This window comes from Sciurus carolinensis, chromosome 5, assembly GCF_902686445.1.
Source record: "Sciurus carolinensis chromosome 5, mSciCar1.2, whole genome shotgun sequence".
In the NCBI taxonomy this organism is placed as follows: domain Eukaryota; kingdom Metazoa; phylum Chordata; class Mammalia; order Rodentia; family Sciuridae; genus Sciurus; species Sciurus carolinensis.
The window spans coordinates 50682287-50707303 of NC_062217.1; positions in this window are offsets into that span (position 1 = coordinate 50682287).

Sequence of the window (25017 nt, forward strand, 5' to 3'; positions counted from 1 at the left end):
TTGCTGGTGGGGCTGCAAATTAGTGCAGCCGCTCGGGAAAGCAGTGTGGAGATTCCTTAGAAAACTTGGAATGGAACCACCATTTGACCCAGCTATCCCACTCCTTGGCTTATACCCAAAGGACTTAAAATCAGCATATTACAGAGATACAGCCACATCAATGTTCATAGCTGCTCAGTTCACAATAGCCAGATTGTGGAACCAACCTAGATGTCCTTCAATTGATGAATGGATAAAGAAAATGTGGTATATATATATAATGGAATATTACTCAGCCATAAAGAATGATAAAATTATGGCATTTGCAGGCAAATGGATGAAACTGGAGAATATCATGCTAAGTGAGATAAGCCAATCTCAAAAAACCAAAGGACGAATGATATCGCTAATAAGTGGATGATGACACATAATGGGGGGTGGGAAGGGTTAGTGTTGGGGTTGGAGTTGGGTTTAGGGAGGGGGGCAGGAATTGAGGAAGGAAGGACTGTATAGATGGAGGGGAGGGGTGGGAGGGGTGGGGGGGAAGGGAAAAAATGGCTGAATGAATCAAACAACATTACCCTATGTAAATTTATGATTACACAAATGGTATGCCTTTACGCCATGTACAGACAGAGAAACAACATGTATCCCATTTGTTTACAATAAAAAAAAAAAGTGTGTGTGTGTGTATGATGTTAAAACTTCCTTTTAACTATGATCAACAGTGTTTCACACATATCAAAGGGTACTATATTATAGACTTGGTATTGATTATGTATATGCATTTTTCTTTATTCTATTTTTTCATCTTAGTGTTGTATGATGAATAGACCCTAGGTTATATCCACAAGAATTCCTGGTTCCTAGATTCCATGATTATGTGTCCTTCTCATTCATTGTGGTTGAGACCTGTAACATTCTCCTCCCCACTGGAGATGGCAAAGATAATAGAAGGTAATCCCCCGAAGAGGTTACAACATACCTCTAAATACATAGACAGGTCACATCCTCCTGTGATTAAGTTATATATTATAAGACTGTGTTACCTGACTAGAGGTAGAGATTTTCTCCTTGGCTGCCTTGAAGAAGTCATCTGCTTGTGGTGAAAGAACTTGTAGACAAAGTCAAATGGCAGGAAAGTGGGCAGGCAGCCTGTAAGAGGTGGGAGTGGAACACAGTCAGTGGACAGTAAAAAAAAAAAAAAAAAAAGGATCTCAGTTCTATAACCACAAGGAGATGAATTCTTCCAATAGACTCTTGATCTTTTCCAATTCTGGCTATGCTGAGACTATAGTTCAGGTAACAGCATGACTATGAAACGGAGGACCCAACTAAATCAGGCTTAAAATCCCAATTCAGGAAAATAGTGGAATAATAAATATGTGTTTCTTTAAGCTGCAAGATTTATGGTAATTTGCTCTACAGCAATGTTATAAAGTTGACATAGACTGCTTTATATAGTTGTTCAGGATGTGTAATGCACAAATCTAAAGAATAACATTTATGTCAGAGTCTGGTATGTATAATATACAACCTGTATAATTATATAACAGTTCTGGTTTTCCAACTATTAAACTCCCTCGGGGGAAATGTTCATATCTTGCTCCTCTGCATATCCATACTAGTCTACCTATATGCAATAAATTTTCAATGAGTTGAAAAGAAACATATTACATCAGGGGAAAAAAGAAAATAGACAATGCTTTTAAACATTCAGCATAATTCATATTTTTATTACCTCTTTTATACTAAAAGATCCTTGAGATCATATAGTCCATTTCTCATGTTTTATGGATAAATGAAACAAAATACAGTTTTATTCTGATTTGTGAAAGCACACATTTTTAGTAAATTCTGGAACTGGCTGATATTTCATGTATTCTGACACCCAGTCTTATAATCTACCTGACATATTATTCTGTACATTTTCCCACATGTGTATTATTAAATTATATCAGTGAAAATAAATATAAATATAAAATGTACTTGCTCATTAATGCTATAAATGTCATACTTTTTTGAATGACATAAATGCAGAAGAAAAACAAATATTGTAATTAAATTGTAATGATTTTTCCAAAATACTTAATATTTTATTAGTTTCTCATTCTTTAATGAAAATTTTTAACAAGAATGATTTATTTAAATTTATAGATGTTGAACTATGAGTCAGCACTTTTTGTGATGAGGTATTGACTACGTTAATGGTTGACTAACTAATGAATGTATATGTACTGCAGTTTGGAAGAAAGAGATGATGACTCCCTCCAGAAAGTAATACACATATGGTGATGATCCAGTATAAAGATTTGGGTTCCCAAGATTCAGGGGCCCTCTAATGTAACATCACTCAATGAGAATATAGATAAGGGCACTATCCTTCACCATTCTTCTGAGGTATATGATAGTTTATGTTCTTATTTAATATTGGTATGCATTGTACCTTTATGAATTCTCCTTTGAAAGTTTTGATTTTTATTTCTGTATATTTTAAATAAATTTTTATTTTCTCCAAAATTTATCTGTCTTTAATATTGTGTGAACTTAAAAGAAAACATTTGCAAAGCATAAAGAATGAATAATTTGTTCTTGAAATTATTACTTATTTTCCAAAATTCTAACCACTGTAATTTTTATTTATATACATATCCCTCAAAGAAAAGTTACAGTGAAAAATCCATATGATAATCTATTTTCACTAAAGTCAAAAAGAATATATATTTTTATACTTCAATAAATATTTTATGATAACAATCATTTCAGAATTGCATGCCTAGGTTTAAAAATCTGGCACTGAATACATTTCTTGTTCTGATACCCAAATTTTACCAGCTTTTTGTATTGTGCAATAGCTTCCAGGCAAATTTTTTTGCAGAAATTTTTTCTGAGATATAACTCTTAAACTATACTAAATTAACATTACTGCTGTTTTGTGGAAGCCATGATTATTCATATTATTCTCACTTGTCTGTTTGTAGTTCTATTGGGAAAGAAATACTGCATTTTATAAAGACCTTCTGCCATGATTACAAAGTCCTGCTGTGTAGTTTAAAATGTGTGTAATCCTACAATATTTGTGAAAATAATCACATTGTTTACATGCAGTGATGATGTTAATGAAACTAGGTCATCATCTTTAAACAAATGTTTAACCCTAGTAGTGGAATAAATATTCACTGTTGAAATAATTTGCTAATTGCTTTCCCTTGATTCACACACTTGTTGGCATTTAATATTTTATTCACTACATACATTGTTTTATTTAGGTTTAAAAACGCTTTTTAATATAAAAAAACTCAACTCATGAGTTTTATAATTTTTAAGATAATATTCTGAACATCAGAATAATAAAAATATTTTGATGTTATTAAATGCAAACACAAATATAATTATACCTCCATAATATGTATTAAATTGTTTTATCTGATATATCATGAACACTATTAGAAGTAATTATATAAAATAATGTTTTGAATTATCTTAATTTTATCTTAAGTAAGAATGGAACTATCATAACATACTTAAAAGCACAAGTTTAGGCTCTTATAAACATTTGCTTTTGATTTGAAATTTAAATTTCAGAAACATATATTTCTTTGCTATAACAAAAAATCCTTATTACTACCTATAAATATTTTTATTTGGTTAATGAAACAATATTTACAATGTACACATGGCAATGCCCATAAAATAAAAATATTCATTACATGCAAATTCTTCAGATTATAGCATCCATTATGGATTTTAGTTAATTGTTTCCAATTAAAATTTCTCATGTTAGATAAACTTCTGTTATTTATCGTGTTGAATATATCTAGCTGTGGAAGACATGTAATTTTAGAAATAAAAACACTGGTACCTATCATACCACATAAGATTCTTCTCAATAATAAAATTAATAATAAAGCTACAAAATATTATTCTTGACAAGTGTTGTGATAATTTACTGTTGTCTCTGTATAAGAGATTACTTTGTCTGATGTAAAAAAAATTTTGTCTTTTAGGCAAAATCTTTTGTAGCTACATAATAGCTCATTAATCAGATTTGTCTTTTTTTCATTTCTAAAAGACTGAGTTTGTATGTATTTATTTTATATAGGGGATTTATATTTTTATATTAATTGTCTAGCCATATCTATAATTGTCTAGGCATATGTATAATGCCTCTATATCTTATTTAAAATGTCCCTTTTTATTATAAAGTTTGTGAACAATTTTTTCAACTTGTTATTTCTCATGCAAATGTTTTCATTTCAGGTATTTTAAAAAGTACTATTATTTCAAGTCATTTGTTGATTTATTAATACAGAATATATATGATACACTAATATAATATACATTTAAAAATAAATTTTAAAATTTCCATTAAACGTTGCCTAAAAATAAATATCCAAATATCCTGAGATGTCCATTAACCATTTGATATGCCCAGAATTTGGGAGTAAGAAATGTTCTTCAACAATTGGTAGGCAGGCACAGTGGGAAAAGGAAAGTCTGTAATCCCACTGGCTAGGGAGACTGAGGCAAGAGGATTGTGAGTTCAAAGTCAGCCTCTGCAGTGCTGAGGCACTAAGCATCTCAGTGAAACCCTGTCTCTAAATAAAATACAAAATAAGACTGGGGATGTGGTTCAGTGGTTTAGTGCCCCTGAGTTCAATCCCCGGTACCAAAAAAAAAAAAAAAAATTGCATGACGCCTGCCCACCAAATATATATAAGCTTAAAAACATGAGGAATTTTAAAAAAGCATTTTTGCTGTTCTTAAGTTAAAAGGAAAGTCAGAGGCAATACCTGTTATTATTTGTCATTTAAAATTAAGATCTCAAACGATCTAGCTCCCTTCATGTTTTTCTTTGCAAAGGAACGTGGGTCTATATCCCTTCATATTTTTCTTTGGGAAGGAATGCGGGTGAACTAAAATGAAAATAATAGCTATCTATGCAACTTGATGGCACTGATTCTGAGCCACTTTGTTTAATTTTACTCATGGGGACAGGAAAGAGTTCAAGTTGAATTTGAAAGAGTAAAATGTGCAGTTTTTAAAATGAAGTATTTTTAGTTGTAGATGGACATGATACCTCTATTTTTTTTTGTTATTTTTTTATTTTTTAATGTGATACTGGGGATGGAACCCAGTGCTTCACAAGTACTAGGCAAGTGCTCTACCACTGAGCCACAATAGCAGCCCCAAATGTGCAGTTTTTACTCTTTGTTTTTTACTTTTCTTTAAAAAAAGATTTAACTGACACATAAAAGCATAATTTGTGCATGTTAGTGGGGTACCATTTAATGTTCTAATACATGTTTACATTGTGTAATATTTAAATACTCATGTTAAAACATATCCATCTTCTCAAATGTCTATCATTTCTTTGTTGGGAAATATTTCAAAACACATTCTTCTATGTTTTTGGAATGCATAATACAGTTTTGCTATCTATAGTCACCACTGTGCATTGAAAATACCAAAATTTCTTGCCTTTGTGAAACTGTAAATTAGTAGAACTTGATCAACACCTTCACCCATCTGCACTGCACAACTCTCTCCAACTTACAGTACCATTCTACTCTCATTTTTTTTATAATATCTACTTTTTTTAAACTACACACGTGAATGAGGTTATGTGGTGTTTGTCTTTCTGTGCCTGGATTACTTAATGTAATTATAGCTTGTTTTTTTTACTGTATTTTTCTTTTATTTGTTAGGTCATAGTTGACTCTCCTCTGTGACATTTGGAGAAATGATGATTAGTCACTCTCACATACACAGTGTTTTAATGTGTACAGATTAAACTTTAATATCAATTACATTTTGTAGTGCCCATATATTAAAATATATGCACAAAAATTAATGCTGTAATGAAATCACATTACATGAATGCACTGTTTTACCTAACCAATAATTAATGGACATTATTTCAAACCCATAAACACACTTGAGTTTTAGGTAATGTTATAAAATATAGGCATTGTTTTAAAATACCTTCCATGTGAATAAATATTTCCTTGGAAAATATACTAAATATTTTAAATCATGTGAATGGAACATTTAAAATTTAATGGATAGTAATAAAACAATTAGTGCTTCTAAAACCTAACATGAAGATAATCACTATGTTAATCCCATAACATAATTATAACCCAAACCATCTTCTACATGCACTCTGTCAAAATAAACTAAAGGAATAGACGAAGGAAAAAAAAATTTAAACTGTGATAAATCCATTTGCTTTATAAAAATGACCTCCAGGATAATTGTAATCATTTTACTTTATCCAGTAGTTGTTTGATATTTTACTATGCACTTATATTAAAAAAATTGTTTGTCAAAGAATTTCATCCTTGCTGATCAGATAAATTGTTTTACAATTGTACTTTTTGAATAAATAATGATATTGGTTACATTCATTTCTATTAGACATTTACATTTCCTATTTTTGAATTACTTACTAATGTCCTTTAATATTTTTTTCCAATATTGATATTTTCTGTTTCACTTGTAAATACTTGAGGTACAATAATGATTTACTCCACTTAATATCAGTCTGTAGCAAATGCTTTACCAGAAATTTCAGTCCATTGCAAATTTTATTTTTCAATTTTAGATTGATATTTTTATTTTATTCATAAAGCTCATTTTTTTTCTTTGTCAAAATTATTGTGCTTTGTTTTGTTATGTGATTCTCAGCTCTGGTGTCAGAAAGACTTTCCCTACACTTCTTGATTTTTTCATGTGTGTTTCTATTCATAAGTGGACACAGAAAAAGAGAATACAAAAAGTCATTTTGGGGGTTACTGAGGATTGGACTCAGGGGCACTTGAGTACTGAGCCACATCCACAGCCCTTTTTTTTTTTAATTTTATTTAGAGGCAGGGTCTCACTGAGTTGCTTAGTGCCTTGCTTTTGCTGGGGTTGGCTTTGAACTCTCCATTCTGCCTCAGCCTCTAGAGCCACTGGGATTACAGGTGTAAGCCACCATGCCAGGCTGGAAGCTGTTTTTGCTATTGCAACCAAGGTATGACAAGAACAATTTTAGAGGAGGAAAGTTTATTTGGAACTCAAGATCTTAGAGATCCCAGTTCATAAACAGTCAGTTCCATCCTTCAAGGCTTCAGGTGAGGCAGAACATAATGGCAGAAAAGTATGATGGAGGAAAGTGTGGTGACTCAGGACATGGCACTAGGAAACTGAGGGACTCCCCTTACCACATGCAAAATAATACCCCAAAAAACATGCTCCCAGGGACCCATCTTCTCCAGTCACATCCTTCTTGCTTACAGTTAATTCCTATGAGGGGATTAGTTCTTTGATTAGATTAAGACTCTCATAACCTCATCAATTCAGCTTTAAAGGTTTTTTTTTTTTTTGCACTGTTTCACACATAAGCTTTTGGACAATTAATGTTGAACTCATAATAGAAGCAATGTAGGAAAATTGGAAGATTCTGAATATTTTTAAAATGAATTTATAGGTATCTTGAGTTGTGGCTTCCTCTTTGAATTTGCCCTTGAAAACTTATTTAATTTTCAGGTGAACTTCTCTTCCAAATTCTTGGTCTTCAGGCTTTGTTTCAAATTTGAATGTCCTGAATATTGATTTCCATATACCTATCCTTCAGGTGCTTCACTACTCAGAATCCATAATTCTCAAGTGGTTAACTCTGATAGTCACAAAGTTGTTATTTTATCCTATAGTAAGAAGTTAAATATTACCCCATAAAAGTCTTCCTCACTCAGCTCAGCTGCAAGAGTAGATAGCATGTTTCCATACCAGTGGTGATTCTTCCATAATCAGACAAGCTTTGCTTAAAGTGATGTGTATGAGTTCTGGGTCTCACCTTGAATCTGAATTATGACCCAACTTACCTTCATATGCATTGTTTTTTTGTCTGTTTTTTTCATTTGAATTTTTACTATTTTCCACAAGACAGCATTACCTGAGATGCCCCCAAACATCTCAGGCTCTATTACACAAATACCATTTCCTTCATGGATCATTGTGTCATTCAATGCCTGAGTTTTGCATCAGCAAATGAAAAATGAAATTGCCTGTACTTTTTAAAACTCTTAAAAAGTTTTCTTAGAAATATCCAACATTGCCAAATAGATTAAATCTAATCGCTACAATTTTTATGAAGTCTAGTATTATTGAGATGCAATAATAATGCTTATATTTCCAATCTATCTCTCTTTTTTTTTGGTGGTGCCAGGTGACAAAAAAGGATTTTACTCCTGCTATGCAAGTGCTCTTCCACTGAACTATATCCCCAAGCCTTTTAAATCTCCTGTTAGTCAGTTTTTCAATGTTGTGATCAAAGTACCAGACAAGAACAACTTAGAAGATGTAAAGTTCACTTTGGGCTTACAGTTTCTGAGATTTCCATACATGCTGAGCTAACTAAGGCTCTGACCTAGAGGTTAGGCAGTCAGAAAGCAGAGAGAAAGCAAGAAGATATGGTCCAAGGACATGTACCCAGTGACCTACTTCCTTTAGCAATGCCCACCTGCCTACAGTTACAATCCAATCGTTCATTCAAATGATTAATTCATCAAATAGATTAATCCACTGTTGTGATTAGACTCATATAATCTAATCTTTTTATTTCTGAACATTCCCCAAATACCTAATGCCTGAATTTTCAGGGGGTACCTCATATCTACACTGTAATATTCTGCCACTGGCCCCCAAAACTAATATCCATCTGACAGTGTGAAATGAATTTGGTCCCTCCCACAGTCACCATAGGCTTAACAGTTTAAGTAGTGCTCAAAACTCCAAATCCAAAGTCTCTGAGACTCAGGGTAATCTTGGTTGTGAGTCTGTAAAAGATCAAAAACAGTTTACATACATCCAGTATACAGTAGCACAGAGTAAGTATTTCCATTTCAAAATGGAGGAATGGGGCATAGAAAGAAGTGAAGGGATCAAAATAATACTGAAACCCAGTCAGACAACCATTAAATCCTGTAACTACCTGTCCAACATCTGGGGAACATGGTGGTGAGATGTGAACTCCATAGGTCTTGAGCAATCCTTCCCCTGTGATCTTGCTGGTTACACTGACAGTCTTTCTCTGCTCACTTCCTAAAACTTTCTTTGGCAGATGAACCACATTCCTGGCATCTTTTATTTCTGGGGTTTCCACTGCAGCTTCAGCTTTACTCCCACCCTCATACATCACCTTCTCAGTGGATGCATACGGGAATTTCAACCTTGCTACACTTTATCTAGCTTCCTATGTTTTCTTTTTCAATCTCAGTAGAAGTCTACATGACCACCTCATGCTATCATCCAGCTTTCCTATAGAGTCAGCACCATGTGGGAAACACCAAGGTCTCACATCAGCTCAAGAAATAGCCAGACCCATTGGACTGTAGCTGCAATGGCCTCTAAGTGTCTGAGTAGTTCAGCATAGTGAAAGGAATCCTGGGGAAGCAACTTTCTAGGCACACCTGTGAAAGCAGTGTATACCCCCCAATCCTCTGGCACTACTGAGGTCTCTTATCAAAGAAGTAAAGTATCATTTTTACATCCATGAGACTATAATTGGTATGATCTTGCTGAGTAGCCTTCAAAGCATATTTCCTATCATCTCTGTGCAAAGTACTTAGTCCTTCCTTAGTGGTAGTAATTTCTTCAATATCCACACCTTCTTTGGCCTCAGGTGTACGTGTGTTTGTCTCTTCTCTGATCAAATTGCAAAGTTTTCTCATCTTTTCTCTCTGATTTTTGCTCTTATAGGCTAAAAGCTATCAGCAATACCCATGCCACTACCTGAATGTCAATGTTGCCTTGAAATTTTCTTCATCAGATAACTTAGTCCATTACCTTCAAATTCACCCTCATGTAGAATCTCAGAACAAAGAGAAAATGTAAAAAAGTTATTTGCCAGTATGTAACATAAATGATCTGTAGTGAATTTCCAAGAGTCCTCATGTTTTTCTGTAGCCTCAAGAACACTGTCTTTATTCTCTGCTTTCCTCTAAGTGTTCAAATCTTCTGACTTTCTACCAGAATCACCCATTAAGCTCTGCTAATAAGGTTTTTTGGCTTTTCCAGTCTGAATCTTCAAACTTTTCAAACTACTTCTACAAAGCAGTTCCACATGGTCAGGTATGGTCACATCAATGAACCTACTCTTTTGGTACCAATTTCTTTCTTAGGAAACTAGAATATCTGAGAAGAACAAATTAAAGGAGGATAGGTTTATTTTCAGCTCATGGTTTCAGAGGTTTTATCCATGGTCAGCCAACTTCATTGCTCTGACCTGGAGATGTAGCAGAACGTCATGGCAGAAGGGTGTGGTGGTGAAAAGGTGTTTGGCTCAAGGCAGCCAGGAATCCAATGAGAGTATATATATATATATATATATATATATATATATATTCTCTCATATATATTTATGGTTTAGTCAACTTTTTATTACAGTAACCAAAATAAATGACAAGAACAACTCACAATTTAGAGGACAAAAAGTTTATTTTGGCTCATGGTTTCAAAGGTTTTAAAGGTTTAATCCATAGTCAGTCAATCCCATAGCTCTGGGCCTAAAGCAAAGCAGAACATCATGTTGACGGGTGTAGCAGGGGAAGCAGCTCAGCATGTGGCAACCTGGAAACAGACAGCTCTTCTCACCAGGTAAAAAATATAAACCCAAAGGCACACCCTTAGTGACCTACTTCCTCCAACCAATTAATTCATAATCAGTGGATTAATATATTGATTGTGCTATTGCTCTCATAATCTGCTAATTTTGCCTCTGAACTTCTTGTGTTGTCTCACATGTGAGATTTTGGGGGACACCTTATATCTATACCATAATAGGCATGTCCCAACTGAATTTACTTCCTCTAGCCATGATCCACCTGCCTATGTTTACCTCTCAGTAGTCCATTTAAATTATCAACCCATTCAGTGTATCATTCCACTGATGAAGATACAGTTATCACAATCTAATAATTTACTGCTGAATATTCCTACATTGCTTACCACATGAACTTTTGGGGGAATATTTCATATCCAAATCATAACATCTCCTTAAGAGACATTGAAAACTTTTGTTAAGAATGTTTTCTTTTACAACAAATTAAAAAGTTCTGGACATCAAAAGAAAGGAAAAGAAGCAATCAACAGAGAAAAGTCAGTCTAAAGAATGGAAGAAAATCTCTACCAACTTTTCTTCTATCAAAATGTTAATATCCAGAATATATAAATAGTTTTTAAAATTACCAACAATAAAGGTCCGACAAGTAATCAAACTAAAAATGGGGCTGGGTATATAGCTCAGTTGGTAGAGTGCCTGCCTCGCATTCAATTCCCAGGACCACCAAAAAAAATAAAAATAAATAATAATAATAATAATAATAATAATGGGCAAAAGATCAAACATATACATTTCAACAGAAAAACAAATACAAATTACAAATGGCAATAAATATATGAAAAACACTCAATATATTTAGTAGTCAGTGATTGCTTATTAATAATACATTGAGATTCTGCTTCTCCCCACTCACATTGACTATTATCAAACATTTTTAAATTAATAAATGCTGGTGAAGATGTTGGTAAAAGGAAGACTTGTACATTGTTGGTAGGAAAGTAAATTAGAACTAACACTGCCACACAATCAAACTATTCTACTCCCAGATATGTAGCCAAAGGAATCAAATTCAGCATACCATACAGATTCCTGCACCCCCATGTTTATCATAGCACTATTCACAATAGTCAAGTTATGGAATCAGCCAAGACTCCCATTGGTGGATAATGGATAAAGAAAATATGGTACGTATAAACAATGGAGCATTATTGAACCATATGGAACAAAATCATGTGATTTATAGAAAAAAATGCATTGAACACAGTGGATGAATGAATAAATAAAATGTGATATATATATCACATTTAGCCATGTAGAAAAATAAAATTATTTCAACAGCAGGAAAATAGATGGAACTAGAGTCCATTATGTTAAGCAAAAGTAAGTCAAACTGAGAAGATCAAGGGTTGTATGTTTTATATTCAGAAGTTAGAGAGAACAAAGGAAAACAAAGGTGGGGTAGATCTCATGAAAAAATCAAAGGGATATGAGGAAAGCAACCAGGGGGAGGGGGCAAAGGAAGGAGGGGGAAGTTTTGGGGAGTGATATTGGCCAAATTATATTGTTACATTGCATGCATGTACAAATGCATAATAACCAATCCCATCATTATGTACAACTATAATGAACCAATAAAAGATGTGGGAACTAAAATGAATGGAACTGGAGATGACCATGTTACCATTTTTATTATGGAAATGATTGTAGTTTCAAATCCTGAAAATGCTTGAGAGATTTAAATTTCTTGAAAAATCTCAATTGAAAGTCAATAGTTCATACATATTCTTGGGAAGTGAATTTCAGCCTGCAAAGTAGAGTGTGCAAAAATGTTCTTCAGGAGTTGGGCATTTAAAAAGGAAGCTAAATCACCCAAGATCTAAAAGATCAGAGGCTATAGGTACATTGTGGCAAAACTGTCTCACATAAAGCATTCACATTTTTATAATCTCTTTTCTTAATTAAATTTATCAAACATTTTGCCAGCTAAAGAGCTATGGTAATAAACCCAACCTGACTTATGCACTTGTACTTTATGAATTTATAGGAGAATAAAATTCTGTGGTTATTTCTCATGTTCCTTTGCTAAGAGTACTTAGTTTCTACCAAGAAGAAAGAGATCAAAGGAAAGGTTTTGAAAGACCTATTGGTTCTATCTTTCTACATATTTTCCAGAAAATCAAGGCAATTCTACATGAGCAGAAATTACTTAAAAGTTTTTGCTCACATACCTTTCTTTCCTTCTTCAGGTTGTTGCTTTTGGTCAGGACTACAAATATTACATAATACTATTTTAATTTGTATTCCTTGGAGTTTAAAAGTACTGCCTAAGTGAGCATTAACTGTTGAAATGTCACCTACACTTTAAACATTCATCATTTTACAAGGTCAAAACATTTGCATTGGTATTATTGTTAAGTTGCAGTTTTTAATCTATCCATAATGTAGATCTTGTACCATGTGAAAGTCTTCAGCAATTTGTAATGAAAATCAAAATCCATAAAATATCTGCAAGAAAATTAGAGTACTTATCAAACTCGATCATCCAAACCTGTAATCCCAGTGCCTCGGAAGGCTGCTGTAGGAGAATAGCGAGTTCAAAGCCATCCTCAGCAATTTATGGAGGTCCTAAGCTATTCTGTGAGACACTGTCTCAAAATAAATTAAATTAAAGTAAAGTAAAATTAAATTAAATTAAATTAAATTTAAAAAAGGGCTGAGGATGTGGATCAGTGGTTAAGTGTAAGTGTCCCTGAGTTCAATCACTGGCATCAGAAAAAAGAAAAGAAAAGAAAATTAGAGTACTATATGTCTATATTTTCCATGACTATATAATTTTTATTTAATGTGTCTTCTCCTTAAATGATAGAAAATTTTAACTTCAAACATTCTTAGAATTCCCCTTCTTTTCATTTTCTTACTATTTACCACAATTAAAAAGGTTTTAAGCAGTGGTAATGTGTTTGATGTATTGCAGTGGTTCCCCAGTCATTTCTCCACACATTTCTGAAAAATCCACTTCCCAAATCAGTCAGGGCCTTCATGTTGGTTAATCCCTCCGTAGTCTTACTTTGACATGCTTGTAAATGGAAAAATCTACATTCAAGACTATCATTTACAAAGCATAAAATGTTTTCTTTTCTCCACTCCTCCCCCTTTTTTTTTTTGAGTGTTTCCTCTTTTTGTTGGTTTTATCAGGAAGTTCAAAGTCTACATTTTTGGCTTCTGCATCCTTATCCCCAAATCTTATTCACTGTTTTTAATCCCCATTTTCTGTCAATGAACTGTTGTAATTTTACTATGTGAAATCTATTTTATTTTTGTTTTGGATCATTATTTCCTCTACCAATATTCTGAATTCTTGCCTTACTTTTCTTTCGAATCTTTGAAGTTTCTCTTGAGACTTTTTAACCCAAAATCTAAATTTAAAAAAAAAAAAATTGTTATTTTTTTTCTACCCACCCTTGTGGTTCTGAACAGAAGGTCTGCTACTGACTTGAATGGGGATAAGGTAAAAGGAAAATACAAATAGAATGATTTCATAAAATAATATCTTGATATTATCCTTTCATACATTTTTTGCATGACTTATTTAGTAATTTATTTCTCTCTGTTACACACACACACACACACACACACACACACACACACACACACATCCCACAGGGTTCCATTAACTTTTCTTGTTAATGTTCCTTTAGCAGTATTCCTTAGATTCATAGATTTTATATGTCATAGTTTATTACAATAATATTTCAGATACACTGGATTCATGGATGTAATTTTCTCTTTGACCAAAAAACTATTTATAAAATGCATTGTTTTTAAAATTAATATCACAAATGTCCAAGTGTTTGTTGTTGCTGTTTATTGAAATATTTTCATGTTAGAGTGTATTTTTATTACAATGATAAAATACACTTTAGACTGCATTTCAGAGATTTTATTTTAGTTTTATTTTGGGACTAATACGGAAATTTTTTTCAAAAAATATTTGATTTTCATTAAAAGAGAAAGAACATTAGCTGTTAATGGGACAATGAATTTAAAATATAACTAGAATATCATTCTTTTAAATTACATTTTTTGAATCTATCTTTGCTTATTTGGGTCTGTTAGATTTATGAAGTCTGAGATGTTTGTATTACCCATATCCACCTTTATCAAATTTTAGCATTTATCAATTTGATCCATTTTTGTGCTCGGAAATTATACTCTCCAACTTTAATTCTGAAGAATAGCCTATATTTTCTCTGATAGCATGCTAATTCACTTGTTTATTTTCAATTATATAAGCAGTGTTCTAGCAAGGTAGATGGTTTTTCATTATTTCTTCTAACTTATGTTTTAATACAGAATTCTTCTATGAGGTTGATAGTTTACTGGAATTAAATGTACATTATAAGAACAGTAAGATAAAGAACTGGAGAATGGCAGGGGAAGTTGGAGCCTTAGAAGGAGCAACACTATCAGTTGATTAACATCTTCATAATGCTTTTCTTGCGTATATTTGACAATTGTAAACTGTGTTTCTATCCAGTCCTTACACCTCAATACAATTTATTCCTCATAAAAAGTATGAATTTCCTCCAAATTTTTGACTTTGTGTCCTATAACCTGAATAATCATGTGATTTTTTTTATGACCTAAAATTTATTGTCCATATGATATCTATAGCAGACACATGTGTGCATAAGTTCGACAACAAGTAAGATTTCATATAAAGCATGTATCTTGAAAGTATTATAAAGTGTGGAAAAGAGACAAAACATCACAGAAAGTTAAAATCATTGATTTTTAAAAAAATAACATGCAATGACTCACAGCAACTCTATAGATCTCATTCCTTCCAACTCATATCCTGTGTTGCTTTTCTTTTCTTACCTCTGTATTGCTCAATTTTATTGTGCTTTTATCTCTCTCTTTCTCTCTCTTTGTACATATATATATATATATATATATATATATATATAGCAGAAATAGTAGTAGTCTCTTTTCCTGTAAAAGAATTATTTTATCACCACTTTTATTTTTCTTGATACCACTTATATACTAACTATATATTTTGGGTATTTAATGTACAGAGCAATGGACATAATTTTTCTTCTTAATGTATACCCCCTTATTATGTAAATAATACTACCTTCCATGGTGTTTTCGTCAGCTATTTTGCTGTTGTAACTAAAGGGTCTGACCAGAAGAATTTTAAAGGACAGAAAGATCATTTGAGGGCTCAGGGTTTCAGAGGTCCTAGTCCCTAGAAGGTTGACTCTATTCCAAGGGGCTTGAGTTGAGGTAGAACAACATGGCCGAAGAGTGTGGCAGAGGGAAGCAGCTCACATCATCAGGAAGCAGAGCGAGTCTCCACTCAACAGGACCCTGTTAAGTTCCAAAAAACACTGGTTCCTTGATCCCTCTGACTTTCTGTCTTGCTATGTAATTGCTTTCACTTGGGCTCTTACATTATAATGTCATCTGCCATATTGAGACACAAGCAAGGGGGCCAACTCCAGAGTCCAAACTGATGGGACTATTCAATGATGGCCTTTCAGACTCCAAAACTGTGAGCTAAATAAACCTCTTTTCTTTATAAACCACATAGTGCCAGGAATTTTGTTATAGCAACAAAAAGAAACTTTAAAAGTAGATTATATCCTATCAGCTACAAGATAAAATAATTGCATATTTAAAAAGAAACATAAAATAATAACATGGTTATTCAAAGAGAATAAAAATGAGGATGAGGGAATGATAAAGTAGAAAAAATATTGACAAGTTCAAGGACCTCATTATAAAGGGGATTCTTTTTATATTGTCTTAGGCTTCTAATTTAGTCTTATATTATACTTGCCTTGCCACATTAAAACCTTATAATTTATAGTTAATTTACATTTTTAAAAAATTTGAAATTCTTCTCCATTATGAAATCATTTCTAAAGTACTATTAATTAACACTATTTATTTTTGAAGGAATGTTTAAAATTCAATATATTCTACTTGATTACAATTATTTCCATTTATCTGTGGTTCTACTTTCAATCTTTCAGTTGACCATAATCAACAGTAGTCTAAAAATCTTAAGAGCAAAGTGCCCAGAAATAAATAATTCATGTTTCTAACTGCACATTGTTCTAAGTAGTATGATGAAATCTTGCTTTTTCCTGACTGGGATGTGTATCATGCCTTTATCTAGTATATCTGTGTTGTAGATTCTGTTTACCCACTAGTCACTTACTAGCCCTCTCTGTTATCAAATTCACTATACCACAGTGGTTGTGTTCAGGTAAGTCTTATTAGTAGCATAATAATATATCACAACACTGACATCATTCACTTCACTTTATCTCATCACATAGGCCTTGTATCATTTCACTTCTTCACTAGATAAAAGGTTTGTAATATACAGTAAGAAAGTTTGAGAGATATCACAGTTATATCTTATTATAACATTCACCATTATTGTTATATTTTATCATTAGAATCATTACATGCCTATAATTCCAGCTACTCAGGAGGCTAAGGCAGAAGAATAACAGGTTCAAAGCCAGCCCAAGCAACTTAGCAAGGCCCTAAACAACTGAGAGTGATCTCGTCTCAGTAAATAAATAAATAAACAAAATGGATTGGGGATGTAGCTCAGTGGTAAACATTCTTGCTTTCAATTCTGGAAAAATAATTATTAATATCTTAATTTTCCTAATTGATAAGTTAATTATATGTATTACATATAGGAAAAAACAGTAATGTAGTGTTCATCACTATTCAGGGTTTGAGGCACTCAAAGGAGATCTTGGGACATATCTTCCAGGGATAAAGGGGGACTACTATATTTTGAGATAATCTTTAAATGTTTTTGTATTCAGTTTAAAATATTGTCTTTGTAGTTATATTTGCATTTGAATTTCATATAAAAATATAGATTACTTCATCCATCTTTAGCATATAGATTTAAAAATGCTTTAAAAAACTATGACCACAATTTCATCCTGAGGATCCCATGGTTATTTTTTAATCTGGTGACTACATAAGAATTGATATTATAAAATAATTTATGTATATTCTTAGAATTTTGAGTCTGAAACAAATTTTTATAAGTCAAATAGTGTAAATTAATTGAAATAAAATTCTGTATTAGGGTTCTTTAGAGGAACAGACTCAATAGGAAGTATGATTATATAAAGTGGATTTATTAGACTGGCTTACAAAACCAGAAGCTGGATAGTTCAAAATGACCATCTGTAAATGGGCAGCTGGAAGATCAGCAGCTGTGCAGTTCAAGAGGCAGAAGTCCCAGAACAAGAAGGATCAACAGTGCTACCCTAGTCTGAGACCAAGGTTTCTGGGAACTCCCTGGAGAATCACTGGCAGAGTCCACTTTGGAAGAGTGAAGAAGTGAAAGTCCAATATCCTCAGAGTAGCAATCAAGAACCTGCTCAAACAGAGTTCAGCTTGGATCTGTGTCTGCTTCCTTGTTCTTCCAACACTTAATCCATCCAAACCACCATCCTATTGGGTGGTGCTGCCCACACTTAGGGAGGGTCTCCATTTCAGTTCACTATCCCACATTCCATTCATTCCTAAACATGCCCTCATTGACACACCCAAAAGTCTCTTAATCATCAGCATCTCATAATTCAATCAAGTTGACAATTCAAATTAACTATTACAAATTCTATGTGTAATGTTAATGTCTGATTACTCTTGAAGATATGTCTTACTATTATTATTTTTATCAGCCTGATACCAAATTTCAAATATACGTGTTATTAAATGAACATGTGTTCCCTCCCTCTGCAATTCATATGTTAATCCCTAATTTCCAATGTAGCTATATTTGTAGTTAAGAAGTAGTGAAGCTTAAATGAGGGCATAGGGTGAGAAAAGACGCCAGAGAGCAATCTCTTTCTCGCTCTCCCTCCCTTTCTCAGCATAAACAGAAGAAGTTATGTGAGCAAACAACAAGAAGACAGAGAACTACAGTCCAGAAGACCCCTCAACAGATAGCAAACCTTCCACAACTTTGAACTTGGACTTCCAACCTAACAACCATAGCAAAATAGATTACTGTATTTTCTGCCACTAGTCTATGACATTTTGTTATGGCAACATCAACAAATTAATAGAATTTTGAAAGAACTTATTGATATAGTAATTAATTATCTTTAACTTACATTTTCTAGAAATTTATATTGCTTTGTAATTATTTTTCCTCCTAGGAAATATGTACTGTTAGAGACTTTTTTATCTATTTATACATAAAGCAAAATTAGTTAAACAAATATCAATTGGGGAAAATAACCAAACTATTATTTGTATAAATTCAATAAACAATGCCATAAATATTTAGATCCTGACCTTAAAGAAGTGAATGGGGAATGCTGGTTTTGGGTACTTTTAGAAAATTGATAGAGTACATTTTAAATGTGGATGATTTGTCAATATAATTTTAGTGGAGTTAAGATAACCAAGAGTCTAGAGTAATTTTAAAATTGAATAAATTAAGAAAGTACTACACATCAGGCTAGGATAAGAAATAAAAGCAGATTTGTCCTCATATATCAAAGATAAAATAATAATGTCAGGAACTGTGGAAAGTATAACTGCACTGAAGTGAGTCAAAGATGCCAGTAGAAAACCTCAGAGCAAATTAAAGAAAATCCTGTGCATGTACAAATTATGAGCCATCTTGTACTTTGTTAAAAAGCACCTTTAAAAATTGTTATGAATGGAGAATATTCAGTAAAGCACAATATAAAACCTCATTTGTAAAAGAAATGGGGATCACAAAAGACTGACAAAACTATTTCTATTCTATACAAGATAACCTATGTAGAAAGTGATTATTTGCAATTATATAGAGGTTTCTTTTAAGGATTCTTTCTTCAAAACTTCTGAAGGAAATAAAAGAAAGGGGTTTCTTTGACTGCAGATAAAATGTCCATTGTGTGAGACATACATATTTTCTTTGAAGACTTTTTTTCTGCCATGATGATCAGACAAATGTTTTACATAATAGCTTGGAGAAGGATTTCTAGAAAGTAATTACTTTTTTGAACAATATTAAACTCTGTAGCTATTGATATAAAAGACTATTTTGAATTTTAAATATAAAATTCTTCTAGGTACACATGATCTAATTGCAGGGATTTCTTTCTTTTTGTTTTAGTGTTACATGGAACTTGCAAACATAAGGGATTTCTATGAAGTTATTTAGGGCTAAAACCACCTATTACTCACTTATGAAAATGGAAATTTGAAAATAAATATAAGAATAATGATTATTAATATTGTAAAAAATTGATTTGTTTGATTAGTTTGCACTGTTTGCTTAGTAATATAGAAGTAAAGATACATCTTTAAACTTTTGAATTATTTAAACTTAAAGTAAAACACTAGAAAATGAAATGCATTGCATATTTATAGACATTAATGTCACCTAGAAACTTTTGAGTGTCTATTTGCAGCTATAAGAATGAGTAAAATTAAATTTCATTGTAAGGCAGTGCAAAAAATAAATATTCCAGCCTCATTCTAAAGGTAGCAAGGAATCAAGAGTTGAAAAGTCAGAAAGATTTATAATAATGTAATTATTTTTGCCTTGAATATAAATTCTTCTGTTCTCAATATTCATTCTGATTTTTATAAGCAGTGTTCATTATTTTTAGAAGACAATAAGAAACAGCAGTCTATCATTTTATGTGCCACAGTTAGTAGTAATTTCTTAGTTGTTCCTCCATGTAAATAGTTTTGTAAATTTAATCTCACAAAACCTTGTGTGATTTTTGGACTGATGATAGTACCTGACTGATTATAGCACCTCATTTTTTTAATCGAGTTAATGAATTTAGAATGTGTAATGGATAGTATATATATATACTATAAAGTATATATATCAACTCTCAATACAATAGTTATTGGTAATTAATAACATTAAATTACCATAGTCTGAATCAGCTTTTGAACAATTGATCCTAATTGGGGGAAATCACATGTTTACCTTGAGGGGTCACCACATAAATCATCACCAGTGATCTATAATAGTCCCTCAAAACTGTCCAGCAGTCTTATCACCCTTCACTATGTGTGCTTCCCCACATTCTCAATACCCATTTTTGCACCAGCTGTTTTCCCCTCAAACTTTCAATACTTCTTATCACTTCTCATTCTCAGTGTCCAATATTGTCTTCTTTTCTCCTAAAATATAGATATTATAATATGTATTTCCATAGAGATTGATAACACATATAAATTTAGTCAGATAGTAATGACCTCTTCCCAGCACCAGATGTATCAAACCATTTACATCTCATTCACACTGTGCTTTCCTTTCTGTGTCCCTTAACTCATGTCAGAGGCTATCCCTTATTCATGAGTTTTGGATTCATATTCCTTAACCTTCTCAAGGGCATGTGATGCTGTAAATACAGACCCCTCTCCTGAATAACCTTTTGCCTCAATACCATAGCAATGACCTCAACCAATTTCAAACATTGTATACACTTTTAAAAATGCAGACGCACAATGCAGTTTAAATCACTCCCCTAAATATTTCCAAATATTCAGGAGCATCGTCAAAGTTTAGAAAATTTCAAGCACTGCAAGGCTTAGTCTGGATGGGAGCCAGAGAGTTGGTCTTCTTTCATATCTATTGGATGAATGAATATATAACTACCTTCTCATCATGCTTCAGGGTCAAGTTTCAAATTTCTTCTAATGCATTCGCCACCTTATGCTTACAAACTGTTCTAGCATTTATATTACTTTTAAAATATGTTGAAACATACCAGTGCTGAAAGATATTACAGCTTTGTCAACCTGTATAAACTTTCCAATCTCCCAATCTTATTGCACCACTAATGTTTTTCCATCCAGGTTTTCTTAAGGCCAAATAATAATTGAAGACAACAGGACTCTTTGTGATGTCTTAAATTTAATTAATTTTGGGAGTTGAAGTTAATTAATGTATTGAACTGGCTAATATATTGAATTGAAAAACAAAATAATTATTATCAAAATATGCACATTAAAACAATAAGAGTAAAGTTCTATCAACCAATAGTTCTGTTTCATTGAAAAAATAGAAGTAATTAAATCCAGTTTCTCTGCAGAGGCTCTAATACTAAGTGAAAAGAATACTTTTGTATTCTTTTCAAGTTTTCAATTAACTATATCAGAGATTGCAAAACAAAATATCAAGAAAACAAGTTAAGCAATATAAATGAATTAAATGAGTTTAGGGATTGTTCTAGTCAGCTTTTTCACTGATGTAACCAAAAGACCTGACAAGAACAATATTAGAGGAGAAAAAGTTTATTTTGGAGCTCAAAATATCAGAGGTCTTAGTTCACAGGTGACCAACTCCATGGTGGAAGAGTGTGGTGTAGGAAATCAACTCAAGATATAAAATAAGAAAGCATAAAGAGAATTCTCTTCACCATGGATGAAATATGAATCCCAAGGCAGGCCCCAGAGACCCACTTCCTTCAGCAATATATTACCTGCCTACAGGTACAACCCAGTTAATCCCTATCAGGGAATTGATGCACTAATGAGGTTCAGACTTTCATGACCCAATCCTTTCACCTCTAAGCTTTCTTTTTATTTATTTATTTATTTTTTCACGCAAGAGATTTTATTAAGCAGATAGGCAGAGTGTCTGCCTGCAGGGTGAGAGAGAGAGAATTTAAGCTCTCTTATATTATGCCATACATAGGCTTTGGGGGATACCTCATATTTAAACCATAACAGGTGTTATTTTTTTGTCTTTATAATTTTCATTTTTTATTGTGGCAAAATATTTGTACATATTTATGTGATATAATATGGCAACATTATGTGATGGCTTCATCTCTACATTGTGTAATCATCAAATCATTGTGTTAGCAAGTGCATGCAAAATCTTCCAGCTATTTACTACTGGCATATACCTTCTCTAATCTATGCAACCAATAATATATGATTAACTGATTGTAAATGAAAAAAGTAGAGATTTTTTTATTTAGTATATGGGAAGACTTCATTCTTTCCTTTTCCACTTTAGGATGTTTTATTGAGGATCTGATTCTTGGAACTTTTGAAAACATAATTTGTCCATAAATAGCCATACTTACATACTTTAAAGATGGCAGAGCCAAAAATTGATGAGGACTTGGGTTTGGGGATGAATTCATGAACTCCCCAAAAAACATTTAAATATCTTCCTTCAAACCTCTGTTCAGACCTGAAGTTATCTACAAGATATTTATGAGACAGACCAAAGATATCTACAAGACCCAAAATTCTTGTTAAACTGTTGACTTTTAACTGTATAAGTCACTCATTTGTAGATGTTTGTTGGAACTAATGACACGTTAACTAACTCAGGCTGACTCCTTACTTCCTGGCAGGTGAGCAGGTGAGGAAGATCAAGGCCTCAAAGGCGGTTTCAAAAGTTAATGACGATAAATTGGACCACCATCAGGGTTTGGTTAACAACAGTTCAGGAATGTGATCAGCTGTGCTTGCCATATAGTCCTATGGGACTCTTGCCTGTGTGAACCTCCCCACTCCCCCCACCCTCGTGCCTTGCTGACCTTTAAGCTGATTGGTTCCCACCTAGCCTCCACCCTATGTAAAAGCTGTGTGACTTCCTCAATAAATGATTTCCTGCTGTGACTGTTCTCCCTGATGCATCTGATTGTCCTCTGCCCGGAGGGCTGGGTGTGAGTGGTCAGTCAGCCCTACCTTTCCCTGTCTGGCCTTGTTGGGGAGTGCTCCCTTCCCTTGTCGCTGGTCGAGAAGAGCAGGGGGCTAAAGAACCCAACAGATGTTTTGACTTTATGATACAGATATTCACTGTACAGAAAAATAGCCACTTGCCACATTTTTAAAAATTTTAACCTCAATTTAATCTAAATTCCACTAAAATAGAAGCTCAGTGGATTAGACAAAGGAGACAGAAGGAAGGAGATGAGGGATAGGAATAGGAAAGACAGAAAAAATTGAATGTTACTTTCCTATGTTCGTATATGAATATACCACCAGTGACATGCCACATCATGTACTAACACAAGAATGGGATCCTAATGAGAATCAGGTATACTCCATACATGTATGATATGTCAAAATACACTCTACTCTCATGTATGTCTAAAAATAACAAATAAAAAAAATTATTTTCCATTGCACTAGGCTTGCCAAGTGCTCAACGGTTGCATGGAGCCTGTGGCTGTTGTGAAGCCCTGCACAGGTATGGAACCTTCCTACCATCCATAGTGCTCAACCAGAGATTTCTAATTCTCAAGCTCTCAGTACAACTCTAGGTGATTATTACAAACATATATAATGGGTTTCCACATATATGTGTTGTATCTGCCTCATCAAACTCAACCACAATCTTGGCAGAATAGAAATTCTTCACTCTGAGAAATATAATTCCAGAAACATGTTTTTCCCTTAAATACTCATATAACCAGAATGTTTCACACTGTAACAGCCAGTGAAGTTCAAAATATTACATTTAATCTCATAGTGCGGATATCATGTATTAGGCATTGGTATTCTACAATGGCAAATATATAATTGTATTTTAATGTTTCCATCCTTTCTGTGTTTTAACAAATCTCAAAAGCAACACTTCATTGTCAATGTCATGCCACGATTAATGCCTGTGATTTATGAAAAGATTGCATAAGGATAATATTATGATCTGTCTTCACTTTTGTCACAAACTTCCCTCGGAAGCAGGATTTGATACACGTGAATGAACTGATTTTTTAGTACCATAAGACTTCTTGTCAGCTACAAACCATTGTGTTACCAGAGTATGTCAAATTGTATACCAGATCCCCAGTGGCACAGCAAATAAGAGTAACCAGCTAATTTTATAGTACTAGCCTACATAATTATAAGTTTCTCAATTGCTTTTTCACCCTCTCACCTGCACACTGACTGACTTTAGTGGTCTACTGAATTTTGTTATGGCTGTTAAGGTTTGTTATAGTTCTAGCCTGATCTTTCATCTGAGATTGTGCTAGCTTTCTAAGCTGGTGTTCAGAATGGCTTCTGTCAGTACCCAGCTGACCCTGTCCATCTTTCTCACTTAGTCAGAGGCTACTACACAGTATTCAGTGAACAGACTAAGATGAGGAAAAAAATACAGAGTTGTAAAAACAAAACACAACAAGAACAACAACAAAAATCCAGTGAATCTGGTAAGAAAGCAATCTTCAGGAGAATAGATTGTATTCAGACTAGAAAGGATTTTGACAAATGAACAGTACTGCTAAAACTCATAAAGGCATTTAATAAATTTAAAAAAAATGTGAATTTTTCTTAATAAAAAAAAATTCCATTTTATTGATTCATGCTATATATAGATTTACATATCCCCACAGGAGTATTACTGCTGTGATTATAATATTCCTATTTTTTGTTTGCTTAGTTTTTATTTACTA